The sequence below is a fragment of the Martes martes genome, assembly GCF_963455335.1.
Source record: "Martes martes genome assembly, chromosome: 1".
In the NCBI taxonomy this organism is placed as follows: domain Eukaryota; kingdom Metazoa; phylum Chordata; class Mammalia; order Carnivora; family Mustelidae; genus Martes; species Martes martes.
The window spans coordinates 107,528,270-107,540,194 of record NC_137888.1 but is presented as its reverse complement, the minus strand read 5'-3'; positions in this window follow the sequence as shown (position 1 = coordinate 107,540,194).

Sequence of the window (11,925 nt, the reverse complement as noted above, 5' to 3'; positions counted from 1 at the left end):
GGGCCACACTAATAGTTATCCCGGGCATGGAACCTGGGGTTCGGTCCCAGTGGTGTTCAGTGAGTTCAGATTTCCTGCCTGACTTCCCATGTTTACCTCTTATTAGATCAGGAAAAGGGCTCTAACTTCACATCCCCTACAAAAAGTAACTGTGACATCCCTAATGCACTTTGATACGTGGCTAGAAAGTGGTCTACTTGGCCTTATTTGAATTTTTTAAAACAAAGTCTTCATTTAAAGAAAAAAGAAGTGAATGATTCATCAATAGTTCTTACATCATACTCCAAGTCTACTTCTCTTTCTGTGGTCTGTATGGAAGCAAACTCCTTAAACACTATGCTTAAGAAGAGATAACTAATCATTCAGAATAGAAGGAGAGATAAAGAGTTTCTCAAACACTGAAGGAGTTCATGCCCATTGAACCAGCCCTGCAAGAAATATTAAAGGGGACTCTTTGAATGGGAAGAAGATATAAAAAATGACAGCATAAAGGTAGCAAACATAAAAGTAGTAGAAATGAGTATTTCTGTAAAAAAAAAAAAAAACATCAGTCAAGAAACTCACATGAGAAAAAGAATATAAAATATAGGGGTACCTGAAAGGCTCAGTCAGTTAAGTGTCTACCTTTGGCACAGGTCATGATCCTGGGGTCCTGGCACTGAGCTCAGTGTCAGGCTCCCTGCTCAGTAGGGAGTCTGCTTCTCCCTCTCCCTCTAACCCTCCCCCCTGCTGATGCTATCTATCTCTCTCAAATAAATAAAACCTTTGGGGGGAAAAAAAGGATATAAACTATAATAACATATACCTAAAATGTGGGGAGGAGAGGAGAAAAGAATGGGTTCAAACTTAAACAACCATCAACCTAATATACACTGCTATTTGAAGAAGAGGTTATATACAACCTAATGGTAACTGTGTATCTAAAACCACTAATAGGGGCGCCTGGGTGGCTCAGTGGGTTAAAGCCTCTGCCTTCGGCTCAGGTCATGATCTCAGGGTCCTGGGATCGAGCCCCGCATCGGGCTCTCTGCTCAGCAGGGAGCCTGCTTCCCTTCCTCTCTCTCTGCCTGCCTCTCTGCCTACTTGTGATTTCTGTCTGTCAAATAAATAAATAAAATCTTTTTTAAAAAAACCACTAATAAACATGCAAAGAATAAAGAGAATGAAATCCAAATATATCACTAAAGAAAATGTGAGAAACACAAAAAAGAATCAGAGAAAATCTTCAGAAACAACCAGAAAACAAGTAATAAAATGGCAACAAATATATATCTATCAATAATAATTTTGGTTTTTGGTTTTCTTAAAAGACTTTATTTGTCAGAGAGAAAGAGAGCAGGGGAACCAGCAGGCAGAGGGAGAAGCAGACTCTCTGCTGAGCAGGGAGCCCAATGCAGGACTTGATCTCAGAACCCTGGGATCATGACCAGAGCTGAAGGCTGAGGCTTAACTAACTAAACCACCCAGGTGTCCCTATCAATAATTTTGAATGTAAATGTACTAAACACTCCAACCAAAAGAAATGGGATGACAGAGTCGATAAAAAAAACAAGACCCATCTATATGCTATCTGAAAGAGACTCATTTTAGACCTAAAGACATGTGCAGGTTGAAGGGATGGAGAAACATTCATTATGTAAATAGATGTCTGTGGAAAGAAAGCTGGAGAATACTTACATCAGACAAAATAGACTTTAAAACAAAGACTAACAAGAGACAAAAAAGAACACTATATAATAATAAAGGGGACAATCCAACAAGAAGACACAATTGTAAATATTTATGCATCCAACATAGGAACACCCCAAATCATAAAACAGTTAATAACAAACAGAAAGGAACTAACCAATAATAGTGCAATAATAGTAGAGGACCCTAACACCCTACTTACATCAATGGACATACCATCTAAACATAAAAATCAACAAAGAAACAATCATTTTGAATGACACACTGGATCAGATGGATATATTCAGAATATTCTAGCCTAAAACAGCACAATACACATTCTTTTAAAGTGCACATGGGATATTCTCCAGAATAGATCATTAGTGCACAAAACAAACCCCAATGAATTCAAGAAGATCAAAATCATACCATGCATATTTTCTGACCACAAAGCTATGAAACTAGAAATCAACAAGAAAAAATCTGGAAAGACCACAAATACATAGAGGTTCAACAGCATGCTACTAAAAAATGAACAGGTCATCCAAAAAATCAAAGAAGAAATATAAAGTTATATGGAAACAAATAAAAATGAAAACACAATGGTCCAAAACCTCTGGGATGCAGCAAAAGTGGTCCTAAGAGGAAAGTTCATAGGAATACAGGCCTACCTCAAGAAGCAAGAAAAATATCAAATAAACAACCTAAACAACCTAACCTTACACCTAAAAGAGTTTAAAAAAGAACAACAAATGGAACCTAAGCCCAGCAGAAGGAAGGAAATAATAGAGATTAGAGCAGAAACTTGTGATATAGAAACTAAAAAAACAATAGAACTGATCAATGAAACCAGAAACTGGTTCCTTGAAAAAATTAATAAAATTGATAAACCCCTAACCAGGCTTATCAAAAAGAAAAAAGAAGGGACCTAAAAAATAAAGTCACAAATGAGAGTGAGAAAATAACAACAAACACCATAGAAATACAAACAATTATAAGAGAATATTGTGAAAAACTATATGCCAACATATTGGACAACCTGGAAGAAATGGATAAATTCCTAGAAACACATAAACTACCAAAATTGACATCAGAAGAAATAGAAAATAGACAAATTACTAACAAAGAAATTGAATCAGTAAACAAAAAATTCTCAACAAACAGAAGTCCAGGACCAGATGGCCTCACAGGCACATTCTAACATTTAAAGAAGAGTTAATATGTATTCTTCCCAAACTATTCCAAAAAATAGAAAAGGGAGGAAAACTTCCAAATTTATTCTATGAGGCCAACATTACCCCAATGCCGAAACTAGATAAAGACACCAAAAACAAAAACAAAAAAGAAAAGAAAAGAAAAAAAGACGACAGGCCAATATCCCTGATGGAAGTCAATGCAAAAATACTCAAGAAAATGCTAGCAAATTGAATTCAACATTAAAAAAAAAAATCATTCACCACAATCAAGTGGAGTTTATTCCTGGGATGTAAGGGTGGTTCAGTATTCCCTTATCAATGTGATACATCACATCAATAAGAGAAAGGATAAGAACCATATGATCATTTTGATAGATGCAGAAAAAGCATTTGGCCAAGTACAACATCCATTCATGATGGAAAAAAAAAAAAAACCTCAACAAAGTAGGTTTAGAGGGAACATACCTCAACATAACAAAGACCATATATGAAAAACCTATAGCTAACATGGGAGGCTCTCTGGAATCAGGAGTTAATCAGACTAATTAGATTAATAAAATACAGTCCCTTGCTGATTTCTGCAAGCGAGTAAACAGTTTTAGAGGCTTGATGTACAGACCCAAATCTAAAGATCCCAGTTCCTTAGAGCTGGGCATTCAGCATTAGCACTAGGAAAATGGGTACAGAAGCCAGAAAATGGGCATGGAAACCAGATACTCAAGTTCTGGGGTCCAACAAAGATTTCCAGCCAGCGAGTGCACAAACATTCACGGGGTCTGAGCCCTGTGTGGAAAGAGGTCAGGAAGGACAGAGGACACAGGACAGCCAGAGGCCGTCCGAGGCCTGAAGAAATGCATCAGATGTGCACAGCTGAAGGCCGTTACTGCAACCGGAATGAAAGGCAGGGCTCCAAAAACCAGATTAAAATCCCATGACGCACTGACCAGAGAGTAAGGCAGACTCTGACCCAGATGTCCTGGTTCAGGCCTTAGCTGTGTGACCAAGAAGGAGGGGCACAGCCTTCTGAGGTCCGGTGTCCCCATCTGTGAAACTGGGTTTGGGGCCATGTTTAGAAGGGTTTAGAGCCCTTCCAGCTGCGGGAAGGCATTCCTGCCTCTCTCTTTACCCGATGTCATTCCATTTCCATGGGATCTGGGTTTCAGCTCCATTTCCAACAACATGGGCCCAGCTTTCTTCTAGACTATGGAGTACCAGAGCCCTGGGAGATGCCACGGGGAAGAGGCTAGTCTTTGGAGGCAGACAGACCTGGGTTCAAGTTCCACTTCTGCCATTTGCATGGCAGAAGGCCTCAGATGTTGTGGCTGTGCCCTAACCTCTAGTTTTTTTCTCCATAAACACACACACACACACACACACACACACACACACACACACACACACACTTGCACCCTCTTGGAGAAAGAGGGGACCATATTTCCTGTCCTCAGGAACCGCACCCCAGGTAACACTTTTTTTGGCCCCCATGTGTGTAGGGACGATTTGAGTGTCAGCATAGTTTGGTTTCAGCATCAGAGTGAAGAGCAAGGCCATGGAGACGTTTGACCTGGGTCTGCGTCTTGGCTCTGGCTTAGGGTCATCCCCTAAGCTTCCACTCCCTTGTTTAAGTTTACATTTTCTAGTAGCCACATTTAAAAAGTAAGAAGAAATAGACACAATTCACTTTAGTGTTTTGTTCCACCCAGTGTATTCAAAACACTATCATTTCAATCTGTAACGAATATAAAAACTGGGAATGAGCCAGTGGCCACTGTTTCACACTGCAGCAGACCTGAGTTGAGGGGCTCAGTGGTCAGTTGCAGCCACCTGATTAGGTTCGTCCAGGCTGTTCCCCATCCAAGGCAGGTGGCAGGAGGACCCCCTTCCTGAGGCTGTGGTCAGGATCGGACGCAGAGCTGGTGCATGCAGGGTGCTGGGTGCCACCCGGGGCCCTAGGAAGCCCAGAGACCATGTCTGCTCTCAGGGCTGTGATGTTCCTGGGGCTCCTCACCTTGTCACACACATCGCAGATCCGTAGATCCCGCGCCGCTCTGCTGGCTGCCTTGTCCGTGTCCACCTGAATGGAGTCACCACCAAGAAGGCCAGGTTAGGAGAAACAGGGCTGGTTTTCCTTGATGCAGGAGGGGGCAGGTACCAGACCTCCCGGTCCGCCCACCCCCTGACACAGGTGTGATTCGTGATTGTTCTAGAGTAGGAAGAGGTAGATAGGTGAGGCCTTGTTTGCTGCCGAGCTGGGAGAGGCACAGTGCATGGGATTGGGTCTCTGGGTAGTTAGAAATTCAGGCACCAAGTCTTGCCCTGAGAGGGCAGGGTGTGTACAGAGGGGAACCGGGCCGCACCCCGGGGCTCCAAGTGCCAGGTTGGGACTTCCCTGGCTGAAGATGGCCTCTGGGACCGCTTGGCCTCTTCTCTCTCCTCTCTTTCCCTGTTTCTCTTCTTCCCTCCACAAATATTGAATGAACACTTATTCCACAAGCTGCCAACACCCAGCATTATAAGTAATAGACAACACTAATGAGTTCTCAGTATGTGTCCAGCCTTGTGCTAAACACTGTGTGCACCTTCTCTCATTTCAAGTCCACAACCAACCCAGGGCTGGAAGTGTTGCCATTATTCTCATCGTTCAGAAAGGGGAAACTGAGGAACAGAGAGGTGAAGAGTTTGCCCAAAGTCTTACAGCTAGAGGTTGCATCTAGCCTATATGGCTTCAGAAAGGAAGGTCCTCTTGAGTGGGTACTAGGAAAGCAACCCTAGGACAAACTAGTTCTGCTGGGGAAGTCAAGAAAGGCATCTTGGAGGAGGGGACATTCTGTCTGGGGCTTGAAGGATGAGTAAATGTATTCCCGGTAGGAAGGGAACCCAAGGAAGCAGGATGAGGAATCAGTAAAAATTTAAAAATGTGAATTACGTAGTTTATCTTCCATGTCGTTCCAGCTGTCTGCTCTATAAACTGAATGGTATTCATCCTCCCAGCCCACCCAGTGGCCTCCGTTACCTTTTGGCAATTTGTCTCCTAAAGTACCCTACATCTAGAACTTCTTTCTCTCCCTAACTTTTATCAATCATATTTAAGCAATGTTTGAGAAAATTCAGAAGGGTTAGGGCACATTTTTCAGTATCAAAAAGATTCTTAGGGCAACCTGCCTTGCAGTATCATGAGTGGGATTTCTTCTAAGAACCTGTTATGGTGTTGTAGCCAAGAGACAGACTCTGAGCTTGAATGAACCTGAGTTGGAATCCCAGCTCTACCACTCATCAGCTGTATCACCAAAGATGGGTCCCTCACCGTCTCTGAATCTCAGCTTCCTCACTGATAAATTGAGGTCACAGTTAATCCACAGGACAGATGTGAAGGTTAGGTGTGTTCCCACACACAAATAAAACACCTGGCACGCAGTTTTTCTCAATATCTCACTAAAGAGGGGCACCTGGGTGGCTCAGTCAGTTAAGCATCTGCCTTTGGCTATGGTCATGATCTCAGGGTCTTGGGAGGGAGCCCCATGCCTGACTCCCTGTTCAGTGGGGAGCCTGCTTCTCTCTCTGTACTCCTTCTGCTTGTGCGCTCTCTCTCTCTCTCTCTCTCTCCCCCTCTGTGTGTGTCAAATAAATAAATAAATAAGTCTAAAAAAAAAACAAAACACTTCACCAAAGAGTTTCTAACAGAGAGCGCCCTAAGGGAAAGGGGGTAGGATCTCCAAATGTACATCTCCTATTCACTGTTGTGAATGAGGTTGGAGGGAGTAGTGCTGGTTTAGGAAGAGATGTCTAGCATGTGTCAGTTGTGCAGGTCACAATGCAGGCTTTCCTAAGGACTATTTCCTAGTGTAAGTCCTAAGGACCATTTCCTCCTGTAAGGACTAAGGAAATAGTCCTTAGGAATGTCCTAAGGAATCCCTGAGACCTGGGGGCTGACTCACAAGCAACCAATGTATAAACCAGAATCCTGTGGTTAATTTACACGGGAGAAGGATGCCTCTCTGGCATCTCCCCAGCAGGCTGGATAAACACTGACAAATTCTTGCCCTCTGGTGCCCCTTTCATACCTGCAGACAGACTGCGTTGTCACTTCAGGATGCCAGGCCACAATGCACTTGGCTGAGCTGCAGCCTTCACTAGCCGGCTACTACTGGTTCCCGAATTAGAGCTGGGGGTGGGGGGAGCAGAAGGCTAATCTTTAAATTAGGTGCAGTTGCTTTCTGAAGAGCCGCCTGGCACCTTGTTCAGACCTGGGACTTCCCAAATTACCTCACCAACACCTGTACAAACCAACCTGGAGGGTGCGGCGGCTCTGGAAATGGCTCCCTTCACCCAGAAGTGAGACCCAGGGGTGACCTTATTGCAGTATCCCATCCTAACCGGTGCTGCCCAAACACTGACTGAAGAAGGGAAGGGGAACGATCACTGCTGAGTGGGAGGTCTTACACTCAAGCCTCAGCCTTTGTTGGAAGGTGTTCTTATCCCCATCTGTTGACTGCATCACCCCAAGGCCTATGCCCTTTCCAATACCCCATGTGTGGTAACATCTACCAGCGTCACAGAACCAGAACTCGGGGGCAGGACACATTCCCCTGGAGGCGTGGCAGTTCTGGAACATTCGCTTTCAGCTATGATTCAGTTACTTCTCTTCCGGATTTGGCTTGAATGCTGGAGGATAAGGAGATTTTGATGAAGAAATAAAAGAATATGGGCTTGAGGGTGGGCCAAATGGGTGAAGGTGGTCACAGGGTACAGACTTGCAGCTATAAGATGAATAAAGTCTGAGGATCTAATGTGCAGCATGGTGGCTACAGTCAACAATGCTGTATTGTTCACTTGCAAGTTAAGACAGGAGACTTTGACTAATCTCACCAACACAGTGCCCATCCCCCCCAAAGGAAACAATGGTAAGTATATGAGGTGATGGAAGCATTCACTAACTTTATTGCAGTAATCATTTCTAAATATAGACCTATACCAACTCATTATGTTGTAAACCTTAAACTTATATAATGTTACGTGTCTATTATACCTTCATAAAGCTGGAAAGAAAAAGGATACAGGATGGCCAAGTTTGAGTGGAGCAAGGAGGAGGCATGTTCCAGGGGGAACCTCACCAAATCCTATTGAAGGGAGGCATAACTGGTAATAATTAAAAGAGAATTTTAAATATAAATAAGAGACAGAAAATAAATTACTCAAAATTGCTAGTACTATTTTCTAAATATTCCTTTTTGTAGAGTTTTGACTTTTGGGACCATGTTAATGTTTCAATTATTCAAAACAATAAAATTAATTCGACAAAGCTGGGGGAAGAAAGCGAAAATGATTATGAACAGAAACAAATGAGTCTGTGTTTCAGATAAATACCAGACACAGTGAAATGGGGAAAAGTGGACTAATACAAGTAACTTTAGAACATAATGTTTTGATCGTGTATCATCAGTCTAAAGAAAAAAGAAAACACAAACAAATGTCAAACTCTGCTTTTTAGGTTTGTTTTTCGTAGTGGAATAGAGGTAGCAATTCCTGAAACTATTTTGTGTGTTGCAATATTGAGCAAATGATACTCTTGTTTTGTCGTTTGGGAACCAAGGTTCTCACCAAGGAGGAGAGTGGGGACAGAGAAAGACAAGGAAAATTCTGAGTTTGGATTGGTGCTAGGGGGAGCAATACAAATTCAGAATTTTACATGAATGGCATGAATGAGAGATAGACCATATGAAATGACCATTCCTTCCAATTTTGTCCACTGTGGAGGCCTAGAAGCAAGAGCACTCAGCCCATCCAGTGCCCAGGTCTTGCTTTCTAAGTAGTATTCCCCACTAGGAGCAGCCAAAGCTCCTGGAAGAAATGGTTGATCCTGGGGAAAGGGAAGTAGAAAATGAGCTTGTGCCAGAAAGTAAGAAAGCACTCGAAGAATGATGAGGGTCTGCAAAAAGGAGCCACTTAGAAATCTGGCACAACCTGGGCATTACAACAAACAATGAGAGTAACAAATTACAATCTGTTGGATAAAATAGAGATCCCATATTAGCACTAACTAAAGAAGGAAAAAGGCAAGACTTTTCTCACAATAAAATGCCAATGACTAAAAATATTGATAAAATGATAGTCAGAAAATCAACATTGTCACCATTGTTGTAATTCTGAACCAAGGCAAGACCATCAATGTAAGTTAAATAGTAGAGGGAAAGTCTATACACTCTTAAAGCATCTCTCTACAGACTACTTAATAATTAATTAATTGCAACGAATTAATCATTAACTACTTATTCATTATCAGGGGGAAATTATAATTAAAAAGCAGAGAAACCTGGAAGACACCACCTTAACCAAGGTATCAGAATTCACATCTCCAATAACAGGACAAATAGATACCATCTGCTTCCTGATGAGGTACAATGAGGACACAACATCTCTTCCATGGTATTCCTGGGGGAAGGGGGAAAGCATAGACTAACTCTAAAGATTAGACAAACCCCAATTTCAAGGGCATTCTACAGAACAACTAGCTTATCTCTTCCAAAATGGCCTTAACCTTAAGAACTGTTTTAGACTAAAGGACATTAAAAAGAATGTGTAACTGGGGCGCCTGGCTAGCTCAGTTGGCAGAGCATGGAACTCCTGATCTTGGGGTCATGAGTTTGAGCCTCATGTTAGGCATAGAGATTACTCAATAATAAATAACAATTAAAAAAGGAATTTATAACTAAGTGCAATGTGTGATTCCAATGTGACCCTGGTCTGAATCTTGGGCTGAGGAGGAAAGAATGCTTTAAAGAACTCCATTGAGACAGTTAGCAAATTTTGCATATGGAATATAAATTATATAATAGTATGTGTTAAGTTTTCTGAATTTGAGAACCATAATGTGATTATGTAAGAAAATGTGCTTGTTCTTATGAAACAGATATGAAGTTTTTAGATTGGGAGTGTGTAAGTAGGGAAGGAGAGAGAGAGGGAAATAAAAAAATATCAAAGTAACAAAATATCAATAGTTGGTGAATCTGGACCAAGGGTACTTTGTAATTCTTCTGCACTTTTGAAGATAATCAAAATAAAAAGAAATACTATTCAAAATTGAAATTTGCTAGTTACATAAATACCAAGTAATAATTAGGAAGCAGGAAATTTATTAAAGTAATTGTTTACCATAAATGCCCAAATGCTGTGGACTGAAAGTGTGTGTCCCTTCAAAATCCATATACTGAGACCCTCATCCCGTGTGATGGTATCTGGAGGCGAACTGCGGAGATGATTGGGTTTGGATGACATCATGGGGTGGAACCCTCAAGATGGGATTAGTGCCCTTTAAAAGGATTAAGAGCCCAGAGCTCTCTTGCTCTCTCAGGTATGGGAGGGTGCAACAATGAGGTGACAAGCCCAGGAGAGCCCTCATCAAGAATCCAAGCAGGTTGGCACCCTGATCTTGGATGTCTAGCATGCAGAACTGTGAGTAATAAAGTCCTGCTGTTTAAGCCACTCAGTCTGTGAGATTCGTTCCAGCCACCCTAGCTGACCAAGCACCAAATAACAAGAAAATCAGTTGCTCTCCCAATGGGAAGCTATGGTCTTATTCCTTGCTTATATGTTGAGACAGCACTTCCAACAGCATTACACATGGATTCCCAAAGTGCCCAATCCCCCCTCCCAGCAACACTGTATGTGTGGACGCATCCATTTTTCTGCTAAGGGACTCACCACACAAGGGATTCCACACCACCTCTGGAGCCCTGGGTTGAGAAGCTGGACGCTGCTTGTGCTGACCCAGCCTTCAGCCCTGAACCTTCCTCTTTACCATTACATCCACTCATCTCTGCCTCACCCATAAAAGAGGAAAGGTCTCAACAGTTTGAACCCAGGACCGAGTCACTGATCTCCTTACTTTGTTCATTCATCCCACATGTGGCCTCTTGAGGGGCCTCGGCAGGCAGCTGATGGGGGACTGGAGAAGGGCCAGCGATGGCCACATGTGATCTGAGGAGAGCGTGGGGAAGGAGGACCATGGAAAAGACGTACCAGAGGGGAGAACAGCTTAGAGGGAAAGATAGGAAAGCCATGGGGAGCTGAATTTTGGAATAAGTATAGGGTTAAATATTGTGGCAGGATATCCGGGTAATGTTTACAGCCAGAAGCTGCTCAGTGTTTGCAGACCAAGTGGGAGGGTTGCAAGATAAGCCCTCGGAGGGGATAGTGGAAGCCCCAAGGATTGGTAAATCCACCAGGGCTGAGTTTAGGGCAAGAGTCAAGGACAGAATTTTCGTACTACTTCCATCAGGATTTTACAGACTGTGGGGTCAGAGTTCTACATATTTCTGTAATTTTCTAAAGAAAAAGACTCATTCTTTTGTAAGATGGACCCATCCTTTATAAGATGCCATCCCATCATATCTATGTCTGTCTGTCTACCTATCTCTCTACATATCTATCTACCAACATATCCATTCATCTGTCTACATATCTATCTACATATCTATCTAGCTACATATCTACCATCTATCTACATATCTATCAATCTACATATCTATCTACATGTCTAGCTAATATCTACATATCTATCTGTCTGCACATCTATCAACATATCTATCTATCTATATACCTATCTATCCACCAACCTATCTATATAGGCAGTATTTACTCTCCCAGGGTCGGTAAACCCAGGAGAAGAAAGGTTTTCTCATATTATAATTATTATGTGTTATGACAGTGCATGGGGAATAAAATTAAAGCAATAAAGCTGACATTGGTTTTATTCAGTCAGTATTGTTACAGATGACTTTATCTTGACACGTTCCACACTAATAATGTTGAGAAAACACCCATATGGAGCACATCTCATTTTAAAGCCTGCCAGCTCCCCAGTCTTCTACTTTTGGATGCCTCAGCTCTTCTCTCCTCAGAAACATGGTTGTCCCAGGCACGGGGATGAGGTGGGACAAGGGAAGCAAGTGGAATATTTAAAAGAAATGAAATGGGACCACCCACCCAAGGACACACCCCCAAAGGGGAGTCGGCTAGTTTCAGAGCCTCTTGAAACAGGTGGTCTTACATCCCGCCTCCTTCT